This window comes from Dermacentor albipictus, chromosome 1 (assembly GCF_038994185.2).
Source record: "Dermacentor albipictus isolate Rhodes 1998 colony chromosome 1, USDA_Dalb.pri_finalv2, whole genome shotgun sequence".
Taxonomy (NCBI): Eukaryota; Metazoa; Arthropoda; class Arachnida; order Ixodida; family Ixodidae; genus Dermacentor; species Dermacentor albipictus.
In genome coordinates, this window is record NC_091821.1 from 206,760,272 (window position 1) to 206,781,568 (window position 21,297).

General features: G+C 48.5%; 1 long non-coding RNA gene across 2 annotated transcripts; it reads right to left on the bottom strand.

Annotated features, from left to right (window-relative positions):
* Nucleotides 1–6,908: 6,908 nt before the first annotated feature.
* LOC135896735 (uncharacterized) lies at nt 6,909–19,572 on the bottom strand. 2 transcript variants are annotated; one of them, XR_010562793.1, is made up of 3 exons: nt 19,283–19,572; nt 9,507–9,573; nt 6,909–7,042 (listed from the first exon to the last, which is right to left on the bottom strand). It is a non-coding gene; the product is annotated as an uncharacterized lncRNA (long non-coding RNA). The 2 variants fall into 2 exon arrangements; XR_010562792.1 differs by lacking the exon at nt 19,283–19,572 and adding an exon at nt 9,869–9,971 and having other exon boundaries at nt 9,507–9,763.
* Nucleotides 19,573–21,297: the final 1,725 nt, after the last annotated feature.

The window sequence follows — 21,297 nt, forward strand, 5'->3', positions numbered from 1 at the left end:
GACTGCTAATTCAACAGTAGTCGCTATCCATCTTCGGGCCACATAACGTAAAACTATTCCAATCTGTTTTTATTCCAATCTCCCGACGTCAAGTTTACGTAACCACCGACGCAAGCATCAAGCGGTAACCTGCAGCTTTGTTTATATTCCACAATCAAACGTGCTCCTCGTTTATTGAAGGTCACTTTTCTTTTATGCGAAGCATACTAGCCGCACGACCACGCTCTTCCTTGCAGCGCCGCGCTCGGCCGCATAGCTACCATATGACGTCATAACAGCTGCAAAAGCGGAGGCTCAACTCGTGCGCTCGCTTGCGGCCGCGTAGCTACATAGCCGGGTCTCAGCTCGTGCGCTCGCCTGCGTGAGTTGTTTCTTCGTCTAGCTGAACCAAATATAGCCAAGCAACAGCAGTTCACCAGGCTAAACAGTGGTTCAACAACTAAAATAAAGGCTAGTGTGCTTCGCATCCTGGGCTTAACCTTAGCTAAGCCACAGACATTTTTTCCTTTAAGGGTGAATAACATAACCTGCAGTGAGCAGTTTTTCTTATCCATTTGGCTGACAAGAGCCACAGAGCACGCTCAAATGGAGAGGGTTTCGATCGGGCCGAGCAAGCACAGTGAAAGTCGATAACCGGGTGAAAAGGGTGATTCCGGCGTCTGCGACTGGTCCGCTTCCCCTTAGTGAGCTTGCGGTGGATGGCCGAAAATTGCGGCGGTGTGCAACGGAAGGTTAAAAATGCGGCTAACGCGGATGCTCAGCAAATAAGAGTTGGCAGAGCGATGTTTTAAACATGCGGGAAGGGCTCGATAACGTTATCTGCGCCGCAAGCGCTTTTATCATACGCCAATACACCCATGCTCGCCGGCAACCCCAGTAGCCAGTGCCAGAGTGACGAGCGGCCTTCCGCGTCCTTTCGGGACGGGATTGTCCCTGGATATTCAAAAATAAAAGTCGGTTTAGTTCATTAAATGCCCTTCAAAGCGTACACGTAACTTTCACACGTGAGTTTCCGCGGTTTTGTGACGTCGCGTGCCAGACAGGCGGCGTAAGCGCAACCTGAAAATGTTTGACCAATAAAGAGGGCTAATAGTGAAAAAAGGCATAGAATCAGAAATAATTATTTTTCTTTCGTTAGGTATAATCGTGCATGATCAGTGTGCACATACCATACCAGATTGGGTATTTCTGCGGTTTTCGTAATGCCGCGTGAGACAGGCGAAGTAAGGTGTGGCCCGAAAAGTTTTTATCCGATCCTGGAGTGGTGACTGCAGAATTTGAAGAGAAAAGTTTGGAACAGCTGTACTTATAGCGCCCATCGTCTAATACAACGAACACTCGAGCTAGATACATCAGAGACGGTGAAGAAGCAATTATTTCATTGCGCTACTTTTGCCTATTTCTTCTTTCCAGGTAAAGCCAGAAGATGGAACCTGCTTCTCAACTTCTTTGTGGATGATAACCCGCTTGCGGAAAGTTTCTGTCTGACTAGTCGTGTGCGAATATTCAAAATTTTCATAACGAATTTAATAGTCTTGAAATTCGATTCGAGCATTCGCTATTCAATATGGTCGAATATTCCGTTCGTTCAAATACTATAAGGAGCAGCTACTGTTCTCGGAGTCGATAGAGGGAACCAGTAATGCAAATGGAGACTCTCCTGAATGGTTACGGTTACAAATAAATAAATAAATAAATAAATAAATAAATAAATAAATAAATAAATAAATAAATAAATAAATAAATAAATAAATAAATAAATAAATATCGGTATATCACGGTGCCCTCAAATGATTCTCTATAAGGACATCGCTCTGCGCTAGACATGTTAAACCACGCCACGCAGAAGTTAAGGTTTCATTGCTGCAACGGAGTTGCAATTATTCGGGCTTCGCAAGCAAGAATTGATCCTCGAGGTGGAAGACACTCTCATCGAGACGCCAAGACATGGCATGAAGTCAGGTTGCCACTACCCATTTCTTCAGGCTACAGAATACAAGAGTTTTGGTAACATCCCTTTTGCCATCTCCTGTGAGAGAAGTTGAATGCGATACTGCAGAATGTCGTGGCGAAGACCGCGAATGTATTGACGCTGATATATACAGAGTGTTACAGCTAACTTGGACCAAGATTTTGAACAAACCTATGCGGTCTTCAGAACAGAAATCGCGTGGATGTTGTTAGCGTTTATCTAAACTTACACAGTACCATTTTTGGCTTGTCTTTTTTTGAGTAATTAGCCGAGAGAAATTAATTACCTTGTAAATATAGTAAGAAACGTTCAGGTGTCAATAGGAAAGTTCTGGAGCTCCAGAAATATTGCCCAACCCAGGTCCTTCCAACGGGATAGACTTAGCGTGGCCGTTTTTATTCGGGAAAAGTGAAAGCCCGCGGAGTATAAAAAATACCACGTGACAGCGTGCTCTGTCAACACCTCCTAGTTGAAATACAGCGCGGCTCCCGTATCTGCGGCGTTAATTGCACTCTCACGCTAGCAGAATACATGCGGAGGAAAAATGACAAGCTCATGAGTTCGAATTTGGGAGCAAGACCCGAACAAGCAAACACGCATTATAACAAGCTTGATAACGTCGTGTGAATTACACTGGTTGTCACAAAAGAAAGAATTGTAACCTGACACGGAAGGTCGCTTTTTAGCTCCCTGTCCATTCCTTGCCAGCAGAGAATTTGTAATTTCATATTACTTACGTGCCTTTTCCACGTCGTACAAAAGTTTCACACAGATGGCTCTTTTCATGGATCACGGTTTTAGAGACTTATTCGCTGTGATGTCTGTCTAAAGAATGTGTTCAAAAAAGTCGCGCCCTGCCATAATGCAGTATTGGCACCTTTTCAGCACGTCCGACGCAACTTTTTTGAAAGCACAAGACGGTATCTCGCTGCAGGCCTCAGCAATCTCTGCCTTTAGTGCTTCTGATGTAGTTGTAGGTTTGCAGTACATTCGGGTCTTTCACATGTCCCTGCAAGAAGTGAAGAGGTGCCAAGTTCTGTGACCTTGCTGGCCACGCCACTGGTCCATGCCGCCCGACCCACTAGCCTTTGAAGGCTTTGCGAAACCAGGCTCGAGGAAGGCTGCTGTTGTGAGCTGGTGCATCGTCGCGCTAATACCAGGTTCACTTTAAAAACGCAAAAAGATCACAGCGAAAATCTTCGACTGGGCTTTCCAAGATGTCGTTCACGCACCGCTGATCAGTGAGCATCTGATCAAAAAATATGGGGCCAATTATTCTTCCGTCAAAGATGGGAGGGGAGGAGAAAAGAGAAAACCAAAAGGCAAGGAGGTTAACCAGAATAACGTCCGGTTGGCTAGCCTACACCGGGGGAATGGGAAAAGGGAAAACAAAGATGACAGAGAGAGAGGAGTGAAGGAAAGAAGGAAATTAGCGGTGAGTTCGCTGACGCATGTAGTCTAATAGAAATTGAATTAATAGTCACAGACGTTCACACAAGCCCGATACCGCACCACACACTAAATGGCCATTGGTACTGGTGTCTCGTCTGCGCCACCCAATGCGGGTTGGTATCGCTCCAGTAATGCGCATTATGGAGGTTCACTTCAGAATTTCTGGAGAAGGTTGCCTCATCTTTCCAGAGCACTTTGGCAAAAAAATCCGGTACTTCGTCACTGTTTACAAGGATTCAATTTGAGAAATCAAGCCGCCATTGAAAGTCTCTTTCTTGCAGCTTTTGATTCAGGTGGAGGTGATACGGATGCATTTCAGGCTTCCTAAGGACTCTTGGCACTGAAGACTTTGAAATGCCGACCTCACCACTCACATCACGCACGCTGGAATAAGGGTTTGCAGTCATGAAAGCCAAAATGTCTCCTTCAGCCTCTTCACTGACGGTCCCCTTTCTGTGCCGCGTCTTCTTGAAGCTACCTGTTTCTTTCAGCGTCAAGTAACTCCTCATAATTGTGTTCGCGCTAGGTCTTCCCCCACATTGCGAATTTCGGTATACCTTGGCAGCTTTCCTCTTGGCGCTCCGTGTCGCTCCCAAGGCTAAGACCATATTCGCCTTCTGCTCGCTTGAGTACGGCATGCTTTAGACGCTGCAAACAAATTCTTCGAAAAGGTTGCGTGGTACGACAGTAATAGACAGTCGAGCTCACATGCATCTAGGCTCTGGCACAGCTTGGAAGAAAAGCGGCGTTGTAACAAATGATGCTCTCTCTCACACAGGTTCCAGATGTATGATGCATTTTTTCGGTGTATTTTTTTCTATTCCGCACTGACTTGAAGTCTGCAACAAAAATTGCTCTTCTCGTCATATCGGAATAAACGGCTGATGACGGCGCGTTCTTCGGCGACAGGCGCGAGCGGGTGCTGACGAAGCACTTTTTCGGAGCGCGTCGCCAGCCGCTGCCGGTGATGTCACAGCCGAGCAAAGGTTGAAGCCCTTTCTCGTAAGTGAAAGGAAAGCGTGGCGCTGGCGATGTTTTTACAAATCACTCGTGAGAGCGATGTAATCGCGGCGCATTCGGGCGCACATAGCGCGCTGTCACGTGGCATATTTTAAACTCCGCAGGCTTTTGTTTTTCCCGATTAAGAATAGCCACGCTAAGTCTGTCTTGTTGGAAGTACGTGGGTTGGGCAATATTTGTCAAGCTCCACAACTTTGTTATTGACGCCTGAACGTTTCAAGCTATATTTACAAGGTAAATAATTTCTCTCGGCTAATTACTCAAAAAAGGATGAGCTAAAATGCTACTGTAAGTTTAGATAAACGCTAACAACATCGACGCGATTTCTGTTCTGAAGAACGCAAATGCTTTTTCAAAATCTAGGTCCGAGTTAGCTGGGACACCCTGTATATTTAGTGGTTCGAGTGCGTCTTACTCTTTCCGATGCGACGTGAATACATGCTCTTGAAAGTCTGCAGCGCTACCTTGAACCCGAGTGCTTGGAAGAATTCTCGGGAAATTCTCGCATAAAGAAACACCATGCAAAAAAGCGCCTAGAGCTGCTATCTAGCTCAGCTTTCTGTCGTTCTAAAGAAACACCTTGTGGAATTGAATCTGCGACATTACAAGCAGGGAAAACGTCTTTTTTGTTTTAACCGTAAGGTGATGAAACCGTTGGACGTTTTTTAAGTAAAGAATGTTCATGATTTTTTGTGTCCTTTCCAAAAAGAATTTTCTTTTACTTCTATTTTTCTTTATTCTTCAGAGTTTTAATTAAGCCGAGACTGGCGTAATTGTTTCTTACAACAAAGTGAAAAAGAAGGGTTTATTTAGAGAACCAAGGCAGCGCCTTGTTAAAAGAAACGCACAGGCCCTGAGTGCTTAAATGCTGCGTGTTTGTCGTGGAATGTGGTATCATGCAAGCTACATAAAAGTGGTGTCGTTTTGCCACCACGGCGCAGATGTTTTTAAGTCTGTTTATCTTTCATGTTCGAAGTCACCACGCACAAGTTTTGACCACAGGCACACACTTGGGCAAACCTTGTGGTGGCTATGTGAGCACGAAGTACCGTCGACGGCAGGCGTGTGACAGTGATAGGGCACGGTGTGCAGTAACCTTCGCGCTCTGCTTCAGTCATCGATTCTCGTTGCTCATGGTCATTTGATCTTCGCGTTTCGCATAAAGCATGTGCTCACGCTTGAGGACGCGCATTCCTGCGTATCCGAGAATCTCCTGCACGGCGCTCCCGTTCTTCAGATTTGCTTTCCTCTCGTCTAGTTGTTGGACCCTTTTCTAGGAAGACTCTAGCATTCTCTCTTACCATGCTCAGTTCCATAAGTGCAGGAATGAGGATTATCCGAAGATTGTGGCTCCATCAGACCTCTCCCACGGCGCAACATGCCCCTTCGCATCCGCTTCCTTCACCCTAACACGCCTCTCCTATCGCCTTTTACTACGGCCGGACTGGTAAGCACACGTCCGAGCGACAACCTGGCCAATGTTTATTAGTAGAGGCCGGCAGTGCTACCTTATCCAGTTGGAGAGAATAGGCCACGCCCTTCCACCCGCCTCTCCCTGGGGTTTCTCGAGGTGGCGTTGCCGCAATTGTTAGATTCCCTATCGCACTGCATTCGTTGAAATGCGATAAGCTGTGCGGCTGAATTTTGGCCGAGCTAGCAAAAACGAAAGGGCGCGAACGTGTACGACCACCTGGGATGTGCCACGAGCGGTGTACGTGACACATCGGGGTTTGTCGAGCAGGTTGTTCCTGTTTGCTTTACGCTAGGCTAGCATTTGGTGCGCTCCCTGCATGCGGGGAGCACGTGTAGGGACGTAAGTTTGTTCAATTGTTTGCCTAGTCTCAAGCTTAGTCAAGCTCAAGCTCAAGCCTAGTCTCGGGAATTGGCGGTCGTGCAATCTCTCGAGGTAGCTTTGGTTTTCGCCTCCATTCTACACGAGCAGCAGCACCGAAGCGCAAGAACCACAGAGGGACTAGGCAAACAAAGCTTCACTGTGAAATTCGAGGCCTTGGGCGCCCCCCCCCCTCCCCTGCCCTCGCCCTTTTTACTCGTTCTAGTTGTCCCTTGTTAACTATGGTGCACTTTTTTTTCCAGCAGCAGCAGTTGGTTGCTTTCCAGGAGTTCCTTCAGGTACACACCTTCAATGCGTTGCATTTACGCGGTCGTAGTGAGCGCTTGTTTACAAAATGTTCGCTCAAGAATCGTCGTGGCGTGTCATGCTCATTTGCTGTCCGAAATCGATGAGCGTGTCGAGGATAAAGGCATTGTAGCTCATACGGAGGTAAGTTTGTACTACGGAACAGAACAAACAGAGTCCTTATGTTTGCTCCCGTTGGATGCCTGTAACGTTGTTATGAGCAGTTGTTTACGTAACCTGTAGGACGCATTTCTCCTAGCCTAAAATTTAGCCTTTGATAGCTTAATGAAGAAAGGGTGCATTTCCACATGTAAGCAAGCTTTATTTCCTTCTTGGAATTAGGAAGAGACGGGACCTTTCACATCTCAAACCTACACTTCATATCTTCTCTGTGCCTCAATCATCTCGTTGAGTCGTCGTAAGAGCTCGTCTACGATCAGCAGGAGGAAGTCCACCAAGTCCTGTGAAGCGAGTAAGAGGTTAATAACGATAACAAAAGAAACAAAATCCCACAGAACTCATCTTACGATGAATGTCGACGTCAATGGAATTATCATAGAAGTATTCTACCGACACTCAATATTGCCACCGCCGAAACGCTTCATGCATGAGGAGTTTAGGCAGCCAAGCTTCCCTATCGTGTTTAGATGATGATGATGATGCTATTGGCATCTCCTTTAAAGCGGAGCGGTGACATATAGTGATATCCTGCCATGCATGCTTTTCGTTCTTTTCATTCATGCATTTCATCTGCATGGAACACGCTGCACCCTCAAGCAGTGCCGCCACGAAGGCCGAGCGTGGCGCGTATGTGAATTTACTAGGTGTTCCAAGTAATGTGCGCCAAAATTTAGATATATTCAAGCGCCATTCAGCTGAACAGAACCAAGGCAACGTTCTTTTCCGGCACTTGTAGCAAGTCAGACTAATTCTTGAACTTCGCCTGATTCCATAATTATTGACATTGGCAATCAATATACCATATTTAGTTATATTCAAAGTCAATGCTAATTATGAAAGTGTATACAATATCCGTAATAGTTTTCGAACACGCTTTCTTTTGCTGAATACAGAAGTTTTTCTTCAAGCCTGAAAGAAAGCACGTGAATTCTTAAAAAACTCTTTCGTGCAAATGATTTTTTTTTTTTTGCTGCTAGAAGGGGATAAAAGAAACTCGACATCAAAAAAATGAATAGGGAGTACCGAAAAATATTAAGGCCTGATAATTGAAAGGATTCTTTTTGAAGTGGGCCCTCAGCTGAATACTAGGTGGATGTAGAAATTTAGAAAAGTTCTGAGACACTATTTCATCGACTGCACGTTGGGACAGCATACAAAAAAACATTTGTTACATCGCATAAAGCGGGCTTCTTCCCAGACTTACCCCCGTATGCAGAAATGCAACTTAAGTCGAAGCACATGCTTGACTTGATTTAGATGACGCCTGGCGTTAACGTGCCCAAAGACGCTCACTGCGTTTCCATCGGCGCGTTCCCGATAGGCGTCACTCGGATCAAGTCAAGCATGGGCTTCAACTTAAGTTGCATTTCTGCATACGGGGGTTACTCCTTTGGCAACGACCACGAGGATGTTCGCCGTCTACTACTCGAATGTTCACGTACGCGTTGCAAAGACAACAGCTAGAACAAAAGCCGCACTCCACTAATCCTCAGCGACCTTTCTCACTCGGAAAATTGCTGGGCCCATGGCCATCGAAATTTGGGCACAGTGAAAAGCAGTGAACTCACTTGAACATTTTTACGAAGAGACAGGCTTCCCTAAAAATTACTAGGTATCGCACCGAATAGTTACATGAAGTAACTACAACTAGCTTCTATTGTTTGCTGTTATTAGCGCTTGTATGTTACGTGTTATAGTCTTTTGTATTCTTTGTATTCTCATCTGTTTACATGCTCATCGCAGTCTACATCACCGCCCCTTGCGTATGTTTGCGACTGCGTTAACAAACTTATCTTGGCGCGACTTGACTTTGCTTTTTTATGTTTATACGTTCATGGGTGTATAGAAGTGTGTGCTGTGGATTTTCTTACTGCACATTTTTTTTAATATTGTTCCTCTTTTGCGAAAAGGAATAGTCGTCAACTTTTATTTTCGTTTCAATAATACCAAAAGAAAGTAATGCAAATAATGTATACATGTCTTGCAGCTTTGCAGCACTGCATCACCTTTAATGCCCGAATTCCATTTCTTATCCATGCGAGTGCGTATACCACGTGCGTCGACTTTGTCTTCTTTTGCGTCGACTTCGGTTGACGCGCCTTTGTTTTAGTTCTTTTAGTTCTGTTTTTGCACGGGAATGGAATGTAAGAGTTTGCTTTGTCGGAGTGCTCGCATGCGGAGGTGGCGCGAACATGACGTGAAAAAGGGCGTTATGGTCTTTGATCTCAGCCATTTCAGGCAATGTAACCGTTTCAGTCCTGTAGGAAATACCAACAAGGCTCTTGCTTCCAACACACATTTTTAAAAGCGGAGTGTGACGGAGTGTCTGCTTGGACGTGAAGACCAACGTGGATATGACTTTGGGAGTGGACGTGAGTTCGATAGCGAGTGAACGCTGATTAGAGCTGGTGCGTGCGTGTGAAACAAAGTAAACGCGAGCGAGTGTTGGTGGGCATCAGGGCGAACGTCAGTGTGAGTGAGCCTACAAAGTTTTTTTGGCGAGTGTCAGTAATCGCATCTCTGGCCCACCTGGCGACCGCGCAGCCTGCCTATTATGTGTACACGAAAGAGAATGTACGTCAATGTGCCCGGCAAAAAGAAAAAAAAAAGAAAAAAAAATCTCGGGGCTGATTAGTTGGAGGGAGTATGAAGGTACACATCGATTGCCGGTGGCGAGTCGGCATTCTTCCTCGTTGCAGTTTTTTCCTCGTTACTCGCGTGAATACAAAAGAAAGGATATCTCACCAATATCCAGCTTCTCTGCTCTCCGGTCAGCATGGACTGCCCCTGCTTTCCCGCCGACGGCATGCTTCTGCAAATAAGGCACGGAATGGTGTAGCCGCTGAGCCGCAGTACAGCTTGCACTGAGGGGAAGCCGCAGCACCGGCGCAGTGTAGACAACTAACTGCTCACGCGGCGCCCTTGTGGATCGCTATCGTGCCCAGTCGGGATAGGACTTCTTCGAACACGATTGGCTCCTTTGCTCAAACTGCGGAGAGAAACTGAGAAATTCGATGCTGATTGGGCTTGATCGTCATCGAAAGTGTGTCGTGTGTAACCGGAATATTAGCCTTCGGGAGGGAGTCATGCGCAAGAGACCAACTTACAGGAATTGCCAGTGACTGCGCAATATGGAGCTGTAAAGAGGAGGGGAGCTACGGACACTTCCGCACTTCTTGGCTTTCGCACTTGAACACTGTCAACTGATTACACACATAAACAGGCGTGTGAGACGCCGCCAGCGTTCGTCGCCACGCTGAGCAAGCCGCGTTCGCCGAGCGTCTCTACCTACCGTTGTGTACAGTCGCGATCTTTTTGAGGGTGAGCACGGGCGCGCGTGGCGTTCCGTACCGCCTGCGCAGTTTAGCGGCGGCACCGAGAAGCAGGGCCCATGCGCAGGGCGTCTGGCGTGTGGGAATTCTACCTTCGCGCGCATTGCGTCACGCAAGCACGCGCGTGTCGTCTCCTACACGCGCAACGCGACAAGGAAGCCGAACGCTTCAAGAGCGGCAACAATGCTGAAGTGTAAATTACATTCACACGATGTATGAATAAACTTGAAACTATGTTAGCTTTTCCCAACGTCCCCAAGATCATTGTTGGTCTGTAGCTAAGCTTTTGCGACGCATGCGTATTATACTTGTGGGCGTAACAGTAACCGCCCGTGTGTTCGAGGAAGGTTTATATTCGTTCAGATCCCCGCATTGATCAGAGCAGCTGGTTAACCTCGGCATGGCCCGTGTACCTGAAGACGAGAGGTGGAAAATAGTATAAGTTTCGCTGAAGGTATATTCTCAGCGATCTATCGGCGCATTGGTGCAGAAGCCGCTGAACACTGTCAATAGGATCAACCAAGCCTTCAGGAAGGAAGGCCGCATTTCTGACGCCCCACATAGGCGTCGGGCAAGGACAACGACGGATGAAGAAGACGAGCTTATGGTAGCTGCAATAGTGGGGAATCCTTTTCACTCCGCGAGGGAAGTGCGGGAGCTGCTCCATGTGGACGCTTCCGTTGTTACCATACGGCGACGCCTCAGGAGCGCTGGATTGCAATGTTATGCGGATGCGCAAAGCCCGATCTCACCGCTTCGAACAAGGTGTCACGACTGCAATTTCGCGAAGCTCACGCCTTGTGGACTTTCGATGATTGGGACCGAGTAATCTTCTCGGACGAGTCCACTTTTTCAACACGTCAAAACCAATGCGTGCGGCTGTGGCGCGCAAGAGGGACACGGTAAGAAAATCTTCTGAACGTAGTTTATTTTAATATACATTCCATGCAGTTACGATCCAGCCAATCTGCAGGGAGTCGCGGCGAGCGGACGCACCTGCGTGAACAGTGTGGGACGGGGTGTCAAGGCATGTTCTCGGGCCTCTGCAGCGCATCGAGGGCACTCTTACTTCGCAGCGCTACTGCAGCGAAATCTTGGACAACGCGCTCCTTCCTTACGCCCACGCCGCTTTCCCAGATCCTGATATTGTGTTCCAGCATGCCCTTGCGCCTGTGTACGCTGCGAAAATTGTGAAAGAGCATCACGAAACTCGTAGGGTCCACCTGCTCTCCTGGCCGGTCAAGAGCGCTGACAGGAACATCTGCGAAAATGTGTGGGGCCGCATAAAAGCAGCCGTGGTTCGACACCCTTTCATTCGGCAGCTGCGGATGAGCTGTGAAGAGCGGGAGCACCTTAGAGGAAGTAACTTTGGGCCTGCCCTGTAGTCTTCCCTACCGTCTAGAATGGCAGCAGTTGTTGCTGCAAACGGGAATTTGTCGAAATAATAAAGAAAATAAAACAGTGAACAATTCCAGTTTACAGCTATTACTTTTCTAAGTCTTCCTTTATGTTGTGAGTAATGCACAAAATAAAAGTTCAGATGTTTACTTTCCTTAGCTTCTTTTCTGCATCGTGTGACTATAAGAAGCCGCGAGAAAAGAAAAAGAAAACTAGGTAACGATTTCCAGGCAATTAGCGTAACGCTAAAAATGAGGAACACATTATTTAAACTGGAAACATCTCGATTTTGCTTACAGTGATAATTCGGTCACCGCCGAGGAAACAAAAATACAGCTGGCAGACAACAAGCGAGCGCTCCGATGACGTGATGCGCGCGAAGGGAAACTACTCTCGCCGCGCATGCGCACAGATATTGTGAGGCGCCGCTTAACTGCGCTGGTAGTGTCGAAAGCCACGCGCTCCCGTGTTCACGCTCAGAAAGATTGGCCACGCCATTCACGATGGCATGGCCCCACCACGATAGTCCTGGCCAGTTGTGATGAATTCAGAAAGGAAATTGACGTCTGCGCATTGGGCGGCGTCGTTTAGCCTCGCATAAGTTGCAGTTATTCTCAAACTTCAACGATCAAGCGGGTCCGGTGACGTAATTATGCGCGTCACTTTCACAGGCCCCTTTTTCTGTTCCCCATATTGGTTCCACCTAAAGACCACTTACTTGTTCATGTAGTCCCAAATTTTTTGCCTCCTCTGGAATTTCTTGGTCCACCACTTTCTTGGTTATAGCAAACTCCAACGGGACAATACTATGGCATTGCAGGGACCAGAGTGATACTATCGAGCTAGTGGTGCCACACGCGGAGATGGTATATATGTTTATAAATGGAGCAGAGTTACGCATACATCATGGATTCTGTTCCAACGTTAAGCAGTGCCTGAAAGTGGACCTGGAGAAGACCTAATTGAGAAACAAGAAATTAAATTAATTTCATACTTTCTGCCGATCCAAGCATAATGCAGGATGTACAACTGTTAAGTAAGTAAAGTTCAGTGATCATAGGTTAGTGAGCGCTAGGATTCACCTCAATTTGGAGTGAGAAAGAGTAAAATTGGTCAAGAGGAAACAGGCCAACATATTCGCCGTAAGGGCAAAAGCAGACCAATTCAGGCTGGTACTTGCAAACAAATATGGAGCCTTAGAATAAAGAGATGAATATGACATAGAGGTAATGAATGAAACCCTAACTAGGCTGTATTCAGAAGCAGCAATTGAAGTGGGAGGGAAGGCACCAAGGGAACCAGTTGGTAAGCTCTCCCAAGTAAAAAGGGCCTAATAAAGAAACGACAGAGAATGAAACTCTCAAACTCAAGAGATCAGATGGAATTCGAGGAACTGTCAAAACTGATCAACAAGGAGAAAATCCAAGATATTAGAAATTTTAACGTGAGAAAGGCTGAGGAAGCAGTAAAAAATGTACGCAGCATGAAATCGATGAGAAGTAAACTTGGTATAGGATAAGAAAATATGTATGCACTGAAGGAAAAGCAGGGGAATATCATTAGAAATCTCGAAGATAAAGTAAATAAGATATGGTAAAGAATACTATACATACCTGTACAGTACCCAGAGTAGCCATAATAGCTCCATTCGAAGTAGTAATAAATAGGTTGCAGAGGCTGTATATGTCATCTATGTCACGTCATTGATATGTAATGCATTCCTACCTTGGGCCACTAGGTATGAGCGTTATAATATGCGTGTCATATCATAACGCTGATATTATGTAATGCAAGTCATGACATGTCATTCGTCCTCATGCTTGGATGCCAATTTTTTGATGACATGTCATGTCAGTTATGTAATGCTTCCACTTCATAACATGTCATTTATGTTATCTATGTCATGGCATGAATTAAATGTCTTATGTTATTCGTGTTGTGTATGTCATGCATGCATGCCATAGATTGGATTGGACAAACATTATTAAGGTCCTGCAGGACGCACGTCAGCGCTCAGTGGGCGTCTCCCACGCAGGGGCCGACAGCGAGTACCTCGCGGCCGATGCGCGAGCCTGCTAGACGGCCCATTCCTGGTCTTGTAGGAGCGGGCTTCGTAGGGTCTTCTCCCACCTTCGGAGGTGGGAGAAGACTCCCGGAGCATGCGTGCGAGTGCAGCCGCAGCCTCGCACGAGGGTCACGCGTCGTCGGGGTAGACGTTCGGGTAGATGATGTGTAAGGAGGTGGGAGTGGGAAAGGTATGTGTTTGTAACAAGCGTAGCGTTAGCGCCTGCTGCCTGTTTAGTTTGGGGTGCGGGGGCGGAAAGAGCCGTCGCCCCAAGTAAACGTCTTTGGTGATTTCACTGTACGTTACTGGGGCGTCCTTGTTCGCGTCCAGCTCATCGAGACACGGTTGCCCGGGAGTGACGGCGCGGTCGGTAAGCGCGCTCGCAGCGTCGTGGGCTGTCTCGGCGAGGGTGGGGCGCCAAGGATCCGACCCATGGGTGGGCGGGAAACCAGATGACGGTGTGGTGTTTGAGGGTGCTCGGATCAGCGCCGCGGAGGACGCGTAACGCCTGGTCGGATACGACTCCTCTCTCGAACGCTCTCATGACCGGTCTCGAGTGGCTGAATATTGTCTTTCGCTTGTCGTCGAGCATTACCAGGGCTATGGCCACTTGCTCCCCCGCCCCGGGGTCGCGTGTGAATACCGTGGCGGCGTTTAGGACGAGACCGCTACCGCGGCGAAGGCTCGGTTGCATCGGTAGGTGGCGGCGTCCACGAAAGCGACGTCGTCTGCTTTCTTGTTTATGCGTTTGTGGAATGTGGTCGCCCGGCCTACGCGCCTGCCTCGATTGTGTTCCGTGCGTAGTACGTTTCGCGGAATGGGTGCGATCGTGATCAGGTCGCGGAGCTTACCGGGAACCGGCGTAAACTCCGGTGGATCCTGGGTGTTTGGTGGGGTGTCGCCGAGATCGCGCAAGATGTGAGGATGTCTTGGTCATCGTCAGTCGTATCTTCTCCGCTCTCTCCTGTGCCTCTGCGATCTCTTCGAGCGCATTGTGCACCCCGAGCTCGAGGAGTCGATACGTCGGCGTGGTGATCGGGAGCCCGAGGGCCCGCTTCACTACCTTTTGGGTGAGCTTATTGCCCTTGTCACGGTCCGATTGTTTCCACTTGTGCATGTTGCGGAGGAGCACTTCTGGCCCGTGCGGTCGAGGTAGGACAAGGCGGTTTCAACTGCCTCCTGCAGGGCGGATTCGATTTAGCCGTACGAACCCACGGAGCACCAGCTGGTGGTGTCGTCCGCGTATACCGCATGGTTGAGGCATTGAATCTTCGAGAGGCGTTCGGAGAGCCCGATCATCACCAGGTTGAACAGCGTCGGTGGGAGGATGGAGCCCTGGGGGTGCCACGCTGTCTGAGCTCGACTTCTTCCGACATGAGGTCTCCGGTAAGGAACACGGTCTTGCGACGGGTTAGGAAGGAGCGGGCGAACTCGTAGAGCCGGCGCCCAAGACCTATAGTCCGCGATCGCCTTAAGTATTGCCGAGTGCTCGATGTTGTCGAACGCCTTCTCCAGGGCGAGGCCTAGTATGGCGCGGGTGCCCCAAGAGGCCCCGGCGTCTATGATCTGATGTTTGAGGACAAGCATCGTATCCTGCGTCGAGAGCTCGGGTCGGAAGCCGATCATGTGGTGTGTGAAACAGTCTTGGTCGTGGAGATATCGGCCGACTCTGTTGACTACGACATGCTTCGCCACCTTACCAACGCATGACGTGAGCGTGATGGGGCGAAGGTTATCGACGCCAGGCGCCTTGCCCGGTTTTGGAATTAGGCTCGTCTGGGCGAGTTTCCAGGCGTCAGGTAACTCGTCCCGCGCCCACACGTTATTGATGGCGCCCGTGAGGTACGCGACCGAGTGGTCATCTAAGTTTCGCAGAAGCTTGTTGGTTATGCCATCGGGGCCCGGGGCGGAACGGCCGTTCATTTCGTGGAGAGCCCAGAGTACCTCTTCCACGAAAAATTCGGCGTCCAGGAGGGTGTTGTCGGAGGCTGTGTAATCGGGATGTAGGGTCGATGGGCTTGTGGGTATTGGCAGGTACTTATGCACAAGGGTCTTGACAACGTCATCCGGCGAAGCGGTGCCTTTGGCCTGGTGAACGACTTTGGTGAGCGAGTGGCGCTGGTTCGTGCGGGTGTTGGTGTCGTCGAGCAGGTGTTTCAGGAGGTTCGACGTCTTCCCGTTGCTGACCTGTCTGTCGACCGAGTTACAGACCTCGTACCATGGCTGTTTGGATAGGGTGCTCCAGTGTTCCGTTATGGTCTTGTTCAGACATGCCATACATGTCATGTCTATATTTCATGTCTCGCATGCAATGCCATTATTGTCATTACGCATTTCATGTGATGTCAGTACATTCATGACATTACATGTCATTCATTGAAGGTAACAAGAAGTCAGCTGTCGCGTCCGTGAAGTTGACTTCTTGATCTGAAGCACGGCCCAACATTTGAAGTCATCTTAAACCGCATGATGGCGCTGGTGAGCGGTGAAAGTAGAAGGTAGGCGCAACAGTCCTTCCTTTATGACCTTATACAGGCCCACTACTCGGTGCTAGTTATTGCATATCACTTCATTTAGGAAACCATAACTAGGGTCCATAACTACAACCTTAACTGCGGTAGCTCTACCAGATACCGAAAGTTTGGCGTATAGGCGTCAGTGAGCGCCCTCCCGTTTCGACGCCGTCCGCCATGTTTACACCACTCGTGCAAATGCGCGTAAATGAGGCCGGCGTTGGACGTTCCCGTTGTGCGATCTGTCGATTGAGACGCAACCGGGATTCGCGCTGCCATGTTCCATACCCATTGCAAATGAAGTTAGTCTGTTCTGAGAAGCTCAGTGCGGGAAAGTATTTAACATCCAGTCATGTACTTGGATTGAGATCTACTGCTCAACTCAAGTGTGACACAGATATACATTCGAAAGCGTCATCGCCAGCGACCCGTTGCCGTGGCTTAGCGGCTATGGTGTGTGGCCGCTAAGCAGGAGGGCGCGGGATCAAATCTCGTCCAGTGTGGCAGCGTTTCGATGGAGGCGAAATGCAAAAACGCCTGTGTCCCGTGAATTACGGCCACGTTAAACATCTCCTGGTGGTCAAATTAATTCGGAGTTTCCCACTACTGCGTGCCTCGTAATCAAATCGCGGCTTTGGCACGTAAAACCACAGAATTGAAGTCAGTTCATTACGGTGAATAGGGGAGCGACGTGTGAGTGTGGACGTGTGCATGGGTGCGATTTGTTTGCACGTCACGTGTTTTGCATGTGTGCGCACGCTTGTGTTGGTGCATAGGTAGACCACTCTTGACCACGCTCATTTAGACCCATTTCGGAAGCTTCCGCGAGTTCGCATGAGCGCGCGCTTTGTTTGAAGAAACGTGAGTATGCGTAGGGCATTGACTGTAAGAAAATGTGCATGACGGAGTTTAGTAGGCACCCTTCAAGTTTGCCAACGTGAACTATGTGACGTCATTACTCCGTTTTACGGCGCCCTGTGTCTTGCGACTGCCAAGCTGCCCATGAACTGGAAGAAAATGCGCGTGACTGTGTTTCAGTATACACCCTTTAAGTTTGCCAACGTAACCCGCACCGCCCTGTCACCTGCTCCACTGACACGGATTAGCTCACACACGCAAACGTGCTGCCGGTCATCGCCCGGTCATTCTTGCTCTGCGATGAGAATGCAGATTTATTTTCACAAGAGCCGGTCTCAGAGTCTGCCTTGCGGAGTTCATTAGGAACTCGTTTCAACATCATAAAGCACAATACTCAGACGAAATGACTTAGGTATCGGAATCGCGATGGTGTCCTCGTACACTGTGATTGAATGCGTTGGTCGGATCACTAAGGCGTGCGCTCTTCCGCGCAGCCCGGGGTGGTTGAGCGAGCAAGACGAGGCATGTGAACAAGAGCGGAGCATCTTTCCCGAGAAGATGGCGGAGTAATGCCATCTTCCGGCCTCACTGCGCTTCACAAAGAGTGATGTGATGAGCGTCTGAGTTTGTCCTCCCTGCATGCGGCGAAGTGCTGCAAAACCAGTGTGTGCCTTCGGAATGCGGTGAGGTGCCATTCGGTTCTACGTGCCGGGAGTCGTTAGTAAAAGGTGTCGTGCCACGTTTTGCAATAGTGCATGGGCACGCAAAGCCACCGGTGCCTCATCAACTTCCGAGGGTCAACATCGTGGAGGAGCGACTAGTCGCGCCTCGTATTCCCTTTACGTCCATACGGTGTCTGGTGCACGGCAACGGACAGTTAGCCATTATGGGGCCTACATGGACCGCTTCGCTGGTCATGCAACTTCACAGAGTAGAATGGCACTGATTTTTTTTTTTTTTTGCGCGAGCAGCAAAAACAAAGGTATAACTTTAGCACACTGATTTTCTTGAATTTTTACGCGCATGAACATGATGGGAATATTTTTCCCTTAGTCTTAGAGGAAATCTTATTATGCTGTGCTCCTCATGTGCGAAGAGAATGGACCGCTACCATCCGCCAAGCTACCAAACCACGCCAAAGGGTGCATTATATTAGCCGCCAGCAGCTCTGTTTTGCGGCGCCCTGTGTCTAGCGACCGCCAAGCTACACGTGAGCTTCGTGCACTTCCGTATTTCTGCTTCTCTTTTGCAGCTGATAATCTAAGTACCAAGGAATAAATCTAAGTACCAAATAATTGCCTGATAAATAAATAAATTACCCTACGAGGCAAAGTTTTTTTCCCGGTAGTTGGATATCCTAACAATAGAAGGAACCACTCAGGAACAACAAAGGATGGTCGCGTAACCACAAAGCGACAGCCGTTCAATAAAATTCCCCAGATCAGTTACATCCTGCAACATCGTATGAGTGCTTAGGATTTTATTTCCTACTTGATCTCACGCCAGCTCGTTCATCTTTCGCGGTATCGCAAACATTGCGCAATGATCAACACATCGTTACAAGGAATCGTTAAAGCGATGCGTTCTTGTTTCGCCGCCACCGCTTAATTTATTTAAAAAGACGCCGAATGCGTTTTTTTGTGTGTGAAGCGCTTAACTCACAGTGCGGCCATAAAATTTAAACGATTGCGACGAACGGAGGTCGCGACGATCACACATCGCGTGATTGACACGCGCAGTCACTAAATTTATTCCAGCACAAAGGCTGCAACGAAAAGCCACATGAGCTTTTACACTCTATAAAATGCATACCCCCATTTACGACTGCGATACAACCAAAGAAAAAATAAACTTTAAAGGATATGTGCGCCATACGCGCTCATGTAAACATTTAGCGGTTAGCCGATAGCCCTTCGAGAAGTTTGGAGGCGGACTCACGCGCCATTTACTTGCATTCTTCTCCCGTGACAGCAAGCGCTGTGAGACACTGTACCAGCTTCGGATTTGGGCCACATTCCACCGTCATTTCCTCGTATAGCAGGTAAAGCTACGGAGAACTTGTGCGGCATTGTAGCACCTGCACGTTTCAACGTTTAATAAACAAATTTAATTAAATCCGTGGGTTCTTCCTGCCAAAAAGCACGATCTGATTATGAGGCGCGCCGTAGTGAGGGACTCTGGATTATTTTGACCACCTGGGATTCGTTAACGTTAACCGAATGCATGGTACACGGGCGTTTTTGCATTTCGCCCCCATCGCAGTGCGGCCGCCACGGCATCCAACGTTTCTTCGCATCAGAACGCATCGCATCGTCACTTTAACTTACACCCCAGCACTTGCATATAGGTGCCTACCTTATAACACTTAGTCGCACTTGACGTCAAAAGCCGCGTTTCTCTCGCTAATGCATAAACGAGAGAGAAGCACTCGTATACTGCACCCAACAAACGCAACGTCGTAGACTCGCGTCTCGCAGCCGTTGTAGAAATCGCGCCATCGTCGCCACCGTCCTGCTGTCGTCTCGCACACGCTGGCCTCACACGCACAACTGATTGCCTTGCAGAAAAGACGTTGGTACTCGTGGTAACGCATTGCCGAATTCCGGATCCTGCTGCATAACCAGCTACTAGCAAAACGTTTCGCCAAACATAGATCGGCAGAGCGCGTGGGAAGTGCGTAATTGTTTTTTTCCTTTCTTCGCGTGATAGTGTCAGTGGATTTTTGAAGACTGATGTTTATTTTGCAAAATTTATCAAATGAAAAGAAGTGTGCGCACGCATTGTGATGGCCCATACACTTTAAAAAAAAGTTTGCATTATTTGTGGTTTTCTAATCCCGCAACAATAATCGTTATCTGCTTTGCCTTGCGCTTCCTGTCTTTAAATATCTACTCTGGCCACTTTTCTGTAGAGAATGCTATGTCACGATGATAACGTACATGCCGTTCGTCGCCGGTAAGTACCGCTCTAGCAGCGTTAAAGAAAGCAAACGCGGGCAAGAAAGATGGCGATTATTGCTGTGGGACAAATTGAACCACAAAGGGTGAAAACTTTTTTGGGAGGATGGGCAGAGGCTAGTTCTGGGGCCATTTACAAAAATGTAATTGGCAATAACTATTAACATCACACACGCGGGAATGGCAACAAAAGTAGACTCAAGGAAAGTGTGCATGAAAATTTACGTAAGATTACCAACGTACGGAGCTCATTAATAAACAAAAACTCGGTATAAGAAAACAGTAGACATTTAAATGCGTTGATGAATGAACCTATGGATGGCATACGCGTGTGTATGATCCCTCTATACCGAAATATATAGAATGAGAAGCTCCTCAATCAGTCTTTTTATTTACCAACATTACTCGGCAATGTACAGCGCCGATATAAAGAAATACGCATACCAGGAGAGAAAGCGATAAAACTTTATTGTGTCCTTAATGGAATTAAGGGGTGGCGGGGGTCGGGAGACTAACCCCCAATCCCCCCCTTCCTCAGACGGCGGCCAGTTCTTGCTTTCTGGCGGCGTCTTCGGCCATCCGGACGGCCCAGAGCTGTTCCTCTGGGTCCAAGCTGAGCAGCAATGTCTCCCACTGCTGCAGATCATCTGGGCCAACGAAGCCGCACACGATGCCGCCCGAGCTCTCGCACACCGGGCGCATCATCCTTCTCCTGCGTCTTCCGATCCCGACCAGCCCTCTGTTCTGCATCGCGGTCACGCGCGGGACCGAATGGTCACGTTCCGAGAAATTCTACTGCACCACCGCAGAGAGCGGTTACGCTACCCCCCAGCACACAAAACACTAAGTCTCAATCCACCACTTGGCGACTCCTTCAGACACGATATTTTCCGAACCCCGTGCTTTACAACCGTATGTACCCCGATGCATACTCACCACTCTGCAAAGCGTGCAAAGCCCGCGCCGACCTCAATCATATTATTTGGCAATGCCCCAAAGCCTCACCCACCAACACCTCCCGCACTAACACACGCATACCAGGAGAATCGCAATCAGCATGTCTCCCATGGAAGGCAGCGCCGTTTGGCGGCCACTGCCCGCAATCGCCGCCAGAGGCGCCACGAACTACGCTGGCGTCGCGGGCGTTGTTACGAACTTCCAACCGGTGCCACCAGTGTTACGACATCCAACCGGTGCCACCAGTGTTACGAACTTGTACCGCTGCACCACGATTACGGCTTTGTGGTCCCGTAGCGCTCGTCACCCGTTTCGTGACAGAGCGTTGGTAGCGATGACTCCGAGCCTGGCGTCGATGAGAATAACAAAAGGGACTTTATACATTATATACAGGTTATCATACAGGACATGAACGGGTCGGCACTGGGGCCGAGTGCTCACAACAAACGCGACTGT